The sequence below is a fragment of the Anser brachyrhynchus genome (genome assembly GCF_964034855.1).
Source record: "Anser brachyrhynchus genome assembly, chromosome: 7".
Lineage (NCBI taxonomy): Eukaryota > Metazoa > Chordata > Aves > Anseriformes > Anatidae > Anser > Anser brachyrhynchus.
Window position 1 is genome coordinate 4,548,969 of NC_137701.1, and position 10,470 is coordinate 4,559,438.

The 10,470-nt window shown below is 37.4% G+C and overlaps 1 long non-coding RNA gene across 1 annotated transcript in view; it reads left to right on the plus strand.

Annotated features, from left to right (window-relative positions):
- LOC308198161 overlaps positions 1-10,220 on the plus strand; it is a 33,359-nt gene extending 23,139 nt beyond the window's left edge. Inside the window, exons 2-3 of the long non-coding RNA XR_013953670.1 lie at positions 5,109-5,236; positions 8,378-10,220. This is a non-coding gene — a long non-coding RNA (uncharacterized lncRNA). The remainder of the gene's footprint in view (positions 1-5,108; positions 5,237-8,377) is intronic.
- The last annotated feature ends 250 nt before the right edge of the window (positions 10,221-10,470 follow it).

Sequence of the window (10,470 nt, forward strand, 5' to 3'; positions counted from 1 at the left end):
AGAACAGTTTGTCTTAGTTCTGTCATCCAACAATACTTCATAACCCAAAGGACATGGTTTTAATCAGTGGGTCTGAAATGTAAATGAAGCAAATTCTGACAGCCTTTGATCAAAGGCAAAGAGAAGGATGGAAAGCTTCTCAGATAAGTCTCTAAGGGAGCAGTCAGAGTTAGTCAGATAAACAGAACAAAAGTAAAATATATTCACATCCCAAATTTGACTAAATTTAGCTTTGACAAAAGAACCCAGAGGTAGCCTTAAGCCAATGTAATTAACTGGTTAAGAAAGTAGCAGTGGGCTAATACTTTTTGGTGGCAGACTTTCTGCCCACTGAGAACCTGTCTGATAAGGTGTGGGCTACAGAGATGACACCATCAAAGGGATTTTGAACCCTTTGATGGGTGCCGAGAGACACAGTTTCTAAATGAGTATTCAGTTACTTACTGATTGGTAATTCAGAAGAATCAGGTTAATACTTTCAGCTCTGAAAACTCTGAATTAGAGATGGCTGACTTAAGATTCATTAAAAAAGCAATCAGCTGGAGTCAGACTTTGGAGCTCTTTGGTTTTTGCGGAAAGGAAGAAAAGGCATGTTAAGATGTAAGTCCCATAGCAGTTTTCTTTCCAGCAATGGACAGCAATTCATTACTACCATTAAGTGACAAACTAAATACACGTCAGAATCTCACGGTGACGGATGGTATCCCACAAAATTATCCGTTTCCTTTGTTAAAAACAAAACAAACACTAGAGCTTGCGTTATTTCATTCATTTTGAACAATTTACTGTGGGAAATAGATGTGATTGAATTGGTTGCACAATGATCAAAGTCAATGCTCCATTTTTAAACTGTAAGTTTGGAAAAAAGTAGACTTCAGTTAGCATTTAACTGACATACAGTACTGAAATGTTATCAATTTCTAAATAACTGATTTAAATATTATTGTAAGCTTGTAAACAGGACATTTTATACACTGTATTTTTGGAAGTCACTGTTGGAATCACCTGGTCTTGTTACAGAGCATATTCTGTATGTTCTAGCTCTGGTCAGGCATTTTCCAAGTTGTGAAAGTGAGACCATTGCAGAGACTGGGTGTGGTTTCAAAATGTTCAGGAGGGCTATGCATAGGATTTTCACAAAAATCTCTCAGATTGCCTTCCAAAGCTTTCAACAGCCTGCTAAGCTGGCAAATAGGCTGCAGAGGTGGGTGTCTGAGGACTTTCAGGTTCCTCTTGGGCCCAGTAGCCAGGCCACTGATAATTGAGGGCTTCCTTCAGCTCCTTGGCTTCCTTACACCTGCTTAAGACAACTAGCAGCACAAGAAACCTTAGGAGATGAAAGCTGATAAATGATTTTTCGTAGTTTCCTTGCTGGCTATCAGTGAGCTGTAGAAAGAAAACCTGACCAGACTCTTCTGGTCAGATTAACAGAAACATAGTGACATTCTTCTGTCTCAAGTCTCTGGTGGGCAGCAGGGAAACCAAGCTGAATTATACAGCACTTTTAATCAACAGCTGCCAGGACAGGGGTTTGCCATCTGGCAGGCAAAGACTGCAGGCTGCTTATATGATTTCGGGAACTTCAAATTTCATTCTTTCTCAATCAAAATACATTTTCATTAAGATTTTTAGGAGCTTAGATTTTTGATCTTAATCTGGGACGAGACATTTTTTTTGAGATTAATTTATTATGTGGAAAATTGGCCACTATTTATAAATTTAACCCTCGCGTATCCATCATTCAGAAGTAACATCATTCCTAGGAATCCTCACAGTTAAGAACAGGTCCACACACTGCTTCATAATTCGCTCATCAGTCCTAAACATGTCTGTAATTTAACAAATGATTTTTTTTTAATGATCATGTCAAAACGATCATCTCAATGTCACAACATTTGGTTTTGTGAAACATTACTAAGGGTGTTTCTTTGATTTTGTGTTGTGGGTCTCGTCCATCCCCCTCTCCCCAGCTGTAGTGTTGTGTCTTTGAAAATACAGTAAATCTTAAATTATTTTGATAACACTTGAGAGAATATATAGTGACTCACTTAACTGATTATAAAACATTTCTTTCAGGATAAAAGAGGTATGGAAAATACATTATTAATATTTCTCCAATATTCATTAATGAATCTTCCAGTATACATTTAATAATAAATGGGCATTTACTGAGAGAAGTTCACTTCTAGTTTTAGAAAAAATGTTCATAAGAGAAAAGTAATAATGTATCTGCTAACATCACTTTCTTTATGTTAGAAAAATCCTTTTGCATTGTTCCTTAGTATTAGAACACTGCATATTTCAGAAAGTGAGAGTGTCTGTGAAGCAATACAAATAGGGTACTCTTGACATTAAAATAGGTTGTAAATCTGTAGACAAATCAAAAGAAGTGTCTCTGAATCACAAATTTTGTGCCCCAGTCATGGGGACGGGGAAAGTCCCTCACTGATTTTAGTAATCATTAGATTTTGGCTTAATGCCCACTTCAAGGATTTGAGCACTCAGAATTGTAAAAATAATATAAAGCATATCTAGCTTTACAATATTATTTCACTGACCTTTAAAAGGATTTCAGATGGGCCTAGTTTTTCAAAATTTGGAGTACCCCTGCTGAAGATAATGAAAGTTATAGGAACGTCTTCTACATAAGTATATAAATGTAGATGTAGAGCCTACCCTGCAAACAGTAAGAATATTCTTAATTTCTGTGTAGCTAATGGAACTCAAAATCCGCAGTTTTGCAGGTTCATAAACGCATTCAAGGTCAAGTGCAACGTTTTAGTCATCAGATAAATATAAGTACTGAAGATACTTCTATCTTCTGCCTCAAAAAAAAAAAATATCACTGGATTCAATTTTAAGAGAACAAGCATGATGTGATTTAAACTGTTTGGCTCAGAGTCTTCAAGTTACCTTTCTTCTACTCTAGACAATAATTTTTCCATGGCAGCTGGATCATAAACTATATATTTTTCCGATTGTATTTTACTCCCCATTTACTTGAGTACTTCATAACTCACTCTATATTTGTCTTGTGGAAGGAACATGTCATCAACATGCTAGAGATCACACTTGGGAATAGTGCATATATATTTCATGTGCCTATCTAAAATACACAACTCTCAAGCTCGCAGTGGTTTTTTCATGTTTTATAAATTCACTAGTCCTGGTGTAAATACTTTTGCATACCACTAAGGCACTGGATTTTCCTTTGGACAGTTGTCTGTCTGTCTTCTACAGAGAGAATTTGGAGAATATTTGTTTGATATTCACTTAGGCTTCAATTTTTCTTTCTGCTTGAATCAACATTTTTAAGAGGACCAATACCTTTTCTAGAATAGACCTTCAGAAAACTGGATAATAATTAGATTATTAAAAGAAAAAAATCCATCTCAATTAAAGAAAAAAGTCAGAGCTGGAGAAAGAAAACTTGCACACCAATTTTGGATCCAAGCGTGTTTCAAGTAAAAGCTCAGAGTTGCCGTGGACTTTAGTGAGCAGAAATGGGCAAAACAAGATGACAAAAGCTGAGGTGTAAGTTACAGAGCCACGTAGTAGCTCATATTAGGAGTATGTCAGTCTTTAGGAACAAACCTATGTAGAGGCTGACTGCAGCTGTGGAGGATAGCTCTGCAGACTCCACTTGCAGAGTGATATAGATACAGCCAGGCAGGACATTTCTTCCTGAAAGGAAAAAAACTTACAGAGAAAATAAGAGTCCGTCCTGAAAGCAATAAGACAATCTGAATTCTCAAGGTCAATTGGGTAACCAGCACTGCCTAGTTTCCAGAATATATGAACAAACAATTTGGCATGAGTAGAAACTACATCTACTCCTTTGTAGCCTTTGTCTTAGAGGAGCTCAGTATATATGGTAGGATTGTTTATCACTGCTTCCTACAACTCCAAACAACTCTGGAGATCTGAAGACAAATTGAAAGAACTGTCTCTGAATCCCAAATGTTGTGCCCCAATCCTGGGGACAGTGGAAAGTTTGACTGCAGTTTTGTGTTAATTTACAATATGTTGGCTTTAACTTGTTTAAAACTAAACGTCAGAGTTAGAAGAAATAAAAAATAAAATAGGCTCAGATTAAACTGGGGGATTTATTCCCTGATTTTATGTTGTAGAGAGTTAAGAGCAGTAAACAGGAGTGAGTTAAAAATAATAGTAATAAAAATAAAAATCTCTACCATAAAGCACACTTGCTTTTTTTTTTTTTTTAATACCATTTGAGAACAGCTATTTGGTTAGTAGGAATGGTGGATGTAACTGATTCTTTTCAGCTCTAACTTTCATTAAACTTCATATTCATTTACATGATTGGAATATCAAACTCTATTCCAAAAATCCTTAGGGGAGGCCCTGCAAATACTTTCTGAAGTATCTACAAAAGAAAAGCAAGGGTATTATTAGCAATCTTAAATTCTCTATATAGGCTATCATATCTCCAGAGGAAAATTGTCAGGGTGGCACCTCAAGGAAAGCTGAAAGTCATCACTGTGTTATTAGGATCACAAAAACTTAAGATTATGAAAAATTTTAGTGTAGAAATTCTTTTCTCATATTTTCAGAATATGTTTTACTTTTTAATTGAGCACAATTTCCAGCTGTCATCCTCAGCATTCCTCCATTCTCAGCTGTTGTCTCATAAATGGCTAGAGAATGCTCTTTCACTATTTAGTACTAATTAATTTTGTTAATTAAATGTCACCCTGCTTTTTTCCTTATTAGATGTTTTGTACCAAAATAGTTCCCAGGACATTGCTGCTAAAATCACTAAAGATTAAAAAGAAAGGATGTAAATTGAATGTGCAAGCACTAGAGAATTCATTAAATGCATTGTAAGACTTGCAAATGCCTCTTGACAAGCAGGGTGGGAACTATAAGACACTTTCCTCCAAGGGTGAGTTAATAGGCTAGCCAGCTATGTCAAACGTTTTGGTGGTGAGCAATAGTGTCACAAACTGCTCAGCTCAAGAGCCAGTGTCAACATGTAATCCTATTCTGAAATTTCTTGTTATAGCAATTACATTGGCTGGGAATTTCCTCGTATTAATTTCGTAAAACCAGTGGACAAACATCTTGTTATTTCTTTTTCCTTTTAGATCTAAAGTAGCAAGTGCACGTGGGAAGAAAATGAGAAAGACAGGCTTTGTCTTCCTCCGATTTGTTGGCTGCTCACCCATCCCTTAAAAAAAGTCTTGGATTCCTTTCTGGGGGCATGTCGATGTATGTAAGTAGGAGCTGGCAAGTCGCCACGTTTAGATGATCACTGCTTTTTGAACCCCTACATAGCCTATGGCACAGTGTACCACATATGTTAATAATGTTCCTTTGTAGCGCTGGAGGGTTTTGCTATCTTTTGCTGGCATGATACCCAAGTAAGGACCAATTGTATTAACACAGAAAACTGCCAGTGAGGAATGTAGTCCAGGATATTATCAGGAGAAACATGCAATCCTTATTGATTTCTTGACACTAGCATTAATAACAGAGGCAAGGTTTCCTATAAGTCTCTCAGGTTTCAGTCAGCACATTCAGTCTGTTCTGCTTGCCATTCATCCTTCTCAAAGACTATGAGGGGAGCAGGGAGAGAGAGGGTAAATGCACCCCGTTGTGTTCGAACAGAACCCTTCTGCTTAGGTTTTCTCAGCTGTCCAGGCAGGTGACTGGGAAATACTGCATGCTCTGTGCCAGGCACCAACCCAGGAGAAACATCTGCTGGGCTTGGGTACAGGTTCAGATGATGCCAGAATGAAGCCCCAGATTTCTGTCCACTTTCATGGGTACTGAATGGAGGTATTGGTGCAGGATGTTTTTCTCAACCCCTTTCACTTGTGTATATGCTTGAAAGGCACAGGGAGGACCTGGTTTGTCAAAGGCGATATGGCTAGGAGCTACCACACGTACTGATAAGCTAAACCTGTACTACTTACCCATATCATGTTCAGCCTGTGCTAACCATTTCCAGGCAGCATCTGGAAATGTTCAAAAAAGGTTATATGGTGAACGCAATTAGGGTTTATATAGCTGAGCTCTCTAAAACATTGTAATTCAACATTAATCCCACGTAGAGCTTCTCTTGCTATACAAAACCTCTTTTTCTCCTCCCACCCTCACATAGATCAAGATTTCATGTGGAAAAAAAATCTAACTTGCAAATACAGTAGAGGTCAACCCATGTCCTTTCCAAGACAGGATTTAATTTAGATTTGCTTCATGAACTTTGTAAAATTTAAATATGCATGTACAGAGACAGTCTTGTGACTGCTAATCCTGTTGTGTTAGTTTATTAGCTATTTTAGTTAGAGTATTATTTAATAAAGTGCATGCAAGACTTCTCTTGTCTGTTTCTTTAAGAGTAAAAAGCTCTCAGTTACTATTTAGGGAACATAGACAAAGAGACAGAGCAATAAGAGTGTTTTCTGATACCAGTGGGAAACTGTTGTGGTTTAACCCGGTCAGCAGCTAAACACCACACAGCCAATCGCTCACTCTCCCCCCTCCCTCTCTGGGATGGGGGATAGAAACGGGAAAGTGAAGCCTGTGAGTTGAGATAAAGACAGTTTATTAAGACAGGAAAATAATAATAGTAATAGTAATAGTAACAGTAACAGTAACAGTAACAGTAACAGTAACAGTAATAATAACGTGTACGAAACAAATGATGCACAATGCAATTGCTCACCACCCGCTGACCGATGCCCAGCCTATCCCCCAGCAGCCGGCCCCCCCCACCCCGGCCAGCCACCCCTATATATTGTTTAGCATGACGCCAGATGGTATGGAATACCCCTTTGGCCAGTTTGGGTCAGCTGTCCTGGGTCTGTCCCCTCCCAGCTCCTGCTGCACCCCCAGCCTGCTCGCTGGCAGGACAGAGCGAGAAGCTGAAAGGTCCTTGGCCTGGTGTAAGCACTGCTCTGCAACAATTAAAACATCAGCATGTTATCAGCGCTCTTCTCATCCTAATCCAAAACATAGCACCCTGCCAGCTACTAGGAGGAAAATTAACTCTGTCCTAACTGAAACTAGGACAGAAACCAAGGCAAATAGAAGAGACAATAAATCCTCAATAAAGCTGCAATGTAAAATATATAGAGTAAGGAATATATACATGTGCGTGTGTGTGTGGATCTTAAGTAAAAAAGCCTAAATCCAGGAGTATGGTAGATTTATCAAATAGATCCTTTCAAATGGCTTCAACATTCAGTCTTTTAACTACTGTCTAGTAAATATCCACTAGCCTTGAAGCTGCTTTCAATGCCAACATGCACACTTATGTAGGGCAATCCAAAGTTTTCACAGTTTAATGACTGGTTTTGGTTAATGAAGCAGTTAATACAGGTCAGCCACTACTATCCAATTTATCTCCTTGCCATTCTGATGCAACGTGGGAGGCATTTGTTTTGCAGGTTTTTACTAATACCCTTAAGAGATGCTGAAACTGGTCTCTGTCAAATGTCCAAATTCAGCAATCAGAGCCAGCCCCTAAGTTTCTTCACATGTTTTACAAAGTTGTACTTCAGCAAAGATCTCTTACTTTGGTTAAATCTTAAGGAATTCAAGCAGTCTGTGGGCAGAAATATATTGAGCTGATCTGTTTTGTAAATATTTCAAAATAATAAATGTCTGTAAATACTTCAAAATAATGAATGTCTTCCCAGAGTTTTGGACAGCTTATCCACAAACAAACATGTGAACATAAACACTTTTTTTCAAACAAGTTCTTTACAGTTAAGACTTCAGCCAGCTCTGGAGATGTGGCAGTATTATAATGGTTGTCAGGAAAGTAAAAACTATTTTGAGAAGTTTCAAGACAGTAATGTGGCATGAATTAAATATATGAAAAAAAAAAAAGTATAGAACAAATTTTAAAAAAAAAAAAAAATAGTAATAACAACTATAAATATGCTGGCAACCCTAACAGAAATGGAGGATGAAAACTGTCCAATTAAATCGTAAAACAGCTGGTTAATGTATACATATTACTGGATCTCAGTTATGCTTTTCACGGCATAATAATGGGAAAAAAAAAACTAAACTTGTATCTGGCCTAGAGTTACAACATCATTGGGAAATTGCTTAGAAATAAACTAAAGAATGTGTACTATTAAAATAATCTGCCAAAAGTGCACAGTCGATTGTATAATAATAATAATAATACCCTTTATCCCTGACATTAACATGCTGAGAATATTGAACAACACTATGTCCAAACAGCTCGCGTGGGAAACTAATCCATGAATGCAGGTGTTTGAGATGAACTGGTTTCTAGACACAGGAGAAAATTAGGTTGCCCGTGTGGATGGACAACAGGAGTATTATAACCTGCTCCTGGTAACAGGCTGTCATCAATTACCTCTCTCCTGTACAGGTCAACGGGGGAGCAGAGAAGTCAAAGGCATCGCTGTAGCAAGCAAGATCTAAACCTCAATCATGTCATTGATCCACCCTCAAATGCCCTTTCCTGTGAGTTCCTCGTGGCAAGGTAAATACAGTTATTTTTTCTGACTTCTCACTGTTAGATATTACACACAGTCTCACAGAAGTATAGTCAGTATCTCTGGTGTAGTATACGCTGTACCTATTCTATTGGCTAGCATTCAGCAAGTTTAAGTCAATTCCAATCATTTTCCAACTTAAGTGCCAGGGAGCATTTGGTGCCGTACAGCATAACGCCAATCTGAAAAGGACTGTTACAGGAGATTAGCTTGTAGAAACATCATACTAACTGAGGGTACAGAAATAAAAGGGAAATCAAAGCAAGATTGAAGGTTAAAATATAAATATCAGGAAATCATTTCAGAGCTTACCGGAGAATGGCTGAAGTGAAGCAACCTGAAACAGACAAAAATAAAATGAAAAAAAAATCTTGGGATTGTAGAGAGGATGTGGGAAAATATTACACACCTTATGGTCATGTCTGAAAACACAGTCCTTCTGTCTACGGAGATATGCGGAAAAAATGAAACATGAACCCCTTGGGTTGTGACATTCCTATGCAGCCAAAAATTGGAGGATTTGAGGGATCTTGTAAATTGAACAGAGCACTGAAAAAATCATTTTAACAGCTTCTGCAAATAACAAATTTTTTATTCGAAAAATGGGACTTGGTTATAAAACTATGTCTGAAAGTATTAGATATACTCTGAGGAAGAGGCTAGTGGATCTAAAAAGACAAAACAAAAACAGAAATCTGGGGTTAAATTAGAATAATAAAAAAACTGTACATAGATGATCAATGATCTATTGATTCTACAATCATTCTTAGAAAGGTTAAAACTTCCCAAATCCAAGTGACAAAAGGGATTTTTTCAAAATCCCTCTCACATATATGTAACAAGTCTGTAATTTAAGTTAGCCACATGCACAGCACTACCAAATCTGAATGACAGTGCATGGTTAATGGTTTGAAAACTGGTAGTAAAAATTTAGAGATGGGTAGCTGTAGTTGAGGTGTAGGACAGGATCCATACAGGGATAGGGAAGAATGGATGCCTTAGCACACGGGAGGCTAGTTTTGAAATGGGAGAGGAGATAGAGAGCTCCCACATCAGAGCTACCTGACCTGAGCATTCAAGCCTATTGCAATACAGGGGAAAAATATCTGTGGGCAAGAGGTTTTGAATATTTGGCTCTAACACAAGTAGCCCAGGAGCAGAGAGATTTTTTGCCACTCAGCCTTGCAGTCTTCTCTTTAATATCCCTGGTAATTCCATACAGGCAGAGTTTGAGGAATTCCTTGTCAACACTAACCCATTATCTTGTTTCATCTGCGTACATTATGTTTCATCTGCGTACATTAGGTTTCATCTGCGTACAAGTGCAGTCATTTGGAGGGGGTTCACAAAATCCAAATAAAATTTTAGACAACAACATGATTTGCAATCAGAGATTATTTTCTAAGAAGTTAAAAGAAACAGCTGAAAACCCATTATTAAACAAAAAAAAATATAAAAGTCCAAAACAAATGTGGAGTAATGTGTCGATTCCAAGCATTGTACACTTCTCAGGTACAAACTACTTGGTCTAAATAGCTTTGAGTGACATTCAGAGTCATAGATCTTGGAAGAAGAGCTTGCTCTCCATTTCACTGACTTGTGTGCAAAATTTGACAAGAAAGGCATGCTAAACTAATATTTTGAGGATGATTTACAATTTTAGATTTAAATTTACCGTATAAATCTGTAAGTTTCTGGTGATATTGGTGAGATTTTTGTACTGTCTGGTTTCTCACAGATAGTGTCCTCATTTTTCTAAAGCCTGCAATTCACATGACATACCTATCACTGCATGACATATCTGTTTCTTTGAATGATGGGAATGCAGTTGGTTGCATAAAGAGAAAGTTTGGTGAATTTCTACATTTTTTTCTATTATGTTATGCTATGGTGCTGAAATTTTAATGCATTGCTTTGCCTCCAAACATACCTTTAATGTTTCCTTTATTTTATTTTATACAACACC